At 40.0% G+C, this 2,411-nt stretch overlaps 1 long non-coding RNA gene across 1 annotated transcript; it reads right to left on the minus strand.

Annotated features, from left to right (window-relative positions):
• LOC110264127 lies at window positions 320–1,491 on the minus strand. The gene is made up of 3 exons (XR_002349858.1): window positions 878–1,491; window positions 652–687; window positions 320–342 (listed from the first exon to the last, which is right to left on the minus strand). It is a non-coding gene; the product is annotated as an uncharacterized LOC110264127 (long non-coding RNA).

Genomic DNA, 2,411 nt, shown 5'->3' on the forward strand with positions numbered 1-2,411 from the left:
TTGAACTAACCCCAGTTACTGCAGTCCCTGTCCATGCCCAAGCCAGAGGAAGTAGGTACCAAAATGCTTTGGAAATCATAAAGAGCCTCAATGCATAGAAGGCAAGGCACTTACCATAGGGCTGCTAATTCCTGATTTGATCAGTGTGGAATTCTCGATCTCTTTTAGCTTCATTTTTAGTTTCACAAGCTCTAGTGTCAGGTCTTGATTTTCATTTGAATTAGTATTCAAAACATTATCAAATAAAGTCAAAGAACAAAAGAATATGAATGACCTACCTTTTTATCATTGCAGACTTGGAAGTACTTTGTTATTCCTCTAATTCTCTATTCCACTGAAAAACTGCATCCATTTGTTAACCGTGAAGATCATCGTGTTAGCGTGATTAAGGTTTATGTTAGCAACTTGTTCTTTCTAGTTTTGCATCGTGAAGCAAGACATTAACATTATTAATAGTTGAGAAAAATTTAGTTATGGCAAATGAACCAAGCATTAAAAACACAAAATAGTATTTGATTAAGGGAATTAGGGAAACATAGCTTTTTTTGTTCAGGGTGGCCACCTTGAAGAATCAATGAAAATAACTAATTATTATTACAATTTATTTGTTTATTAACATATAAATCATGACATGGAGTTGTGGGGACAAACCTTATGGAAGTTGAATATCAAGTCCAGTTCACAGACCTGCAAATGGTGATGCAAGTAATACTGAATTAGAAAGATATGAGAAAACGCTATATTCTGAGGAAGAGAAGAATGGTACATTAGGGTCTGAATGGTATAAACAAACTCAAATTCATTAACCTTGATTTCAAATTTATACCCTCCAAAAAGATAGAGAATGAACTATGAAGTGTTGTTTAGTAGTGTTTACCTCTGGAAGCATTTACGAGAGCGAAGAAGCTCTGATCAAGGTCATGGATGAAATCACCTTCCTTCTTTGACAAGAAGAGCTTGATGCAACGGTAACTCTCAAACATGGTTCGAACCTCATCTTTGTTCCTCTGCTTGGTGATGACTTCATCCTGTGACAGAGGCGGAGGAGGAGGAGTAGGCGGACGAGCTAGGGTTTGAGGAGATTGTGGCGGTAGTGCTAGCGGCGGTGGTGTGACAGTGGGGATTCCGGGAGAGTGTTGTGCTTTCGCTTCTTCAAGGGCTGCTCAGCGGACGCCACTGGTTATGGTTAGTGCTGTAGTTTTATAAAATCGCGAAGGTAGATGAAGGCGACGAAGACGGTGGTGGAGAAATGCACATTAGGGTTCGAAAGGGAACGACGTGAGCAACACACATAGAAGATCCGGGAAGGGGTGTGACGGGGCAATGAAAGTTCAGTGCAACGGAGGTTCGGTGTGGCGGCGGGGAAAGGTGCGGCGGCGGCGAAAAGTGCGACGGCGGCGAAAAGTGCGACGGCGGTGCAAGGCTGAGAAGCGCCGCCGATAGAGCATTTGGAGGGGAGGGTGTGGAGGCGCGGGGAAGAATATGTGAAATGAGGAGTTAGTAACGCTGAACTTTATTTTAATATTTTCGATGGAAAATTTTAAATTACAGACGGAATATAATTTAATAAAATGTAGCGTCCTGTCTCTTTAATTACAGACAGATTTTCCGTCTGTAATCATTTTCCATGAAAAGAAATTAATTTTTCTGACTGAATTATCGACGGATTCTTTTTTTCGTCTGTAATTTATGCTAATTCATTTTTTTGTTTTCTGACAAAAAATTCCTCTGAAATTCCGTCTATATTTCCGTGGGATAAAATTCGTCGAAAAGATCCGTCTGTAATAACTAATTTTCTAGTAGTGAGACCAAATTACAAATAAAAAAATACAATACTCAAAGTATTAAATTATATAAATCAAGAGTAATTTTTTTTATTCTCATCTCTTTTAAAATTTATAAATAGTAAAATAATTTATTTTTAGCCAAAAGTTCACTAAATCATACAAAGGAGATTCGGAGAGTTTGGAACCTGGGTTGTGTTCATACACAGGGTCGAGCTATCCGAACCGGGATGTTCAGTAGCAAAGCGACCGACCTGTTCAGGTCAAGCGGACCGACTTCTTTACGAAGAACTCGACCAAATCGACAGCAAAGCCCAATAGAAGGGCCCAAATAGAGGAACACGATCCAGAATCCAAAGGCAATCCCAGCCCACAGAGATAAAGGCGGTTCCCTTGAAGATAACCTGACCTCGCTCAAGATAAGATAAGATAAGATAGGATAACTAACTTATCTTATCAGAAAGGTCAGCCCACGCTACTATAAATACACTAGAACACCCAGGTATAACTCATACTCTGATTCTACATAAAACCTGTTTAATACCCATGCTAACTTAGGCATCGGAGTCTCTTGCAGGTACCCCCACCCTCCGGCGACTAAGAATCAGCAGTGCAGACAGTCCAACA

This window comes from Arachis ipaensis, chromosome B06 (assembly GCF_000816755.2).
Source record: "Arachis ipaensis cultivar K30076 chromosome B06, Araip1.1, whole genome shotgun sequence".
Taxonomy (NCBI): domain Eukaryota; kingdom Viridiplantae; phylum Streptophyta; class Magnoliopsida; order Fabales; family Fabaceae; genus Arachis; species Arachis ipaensis.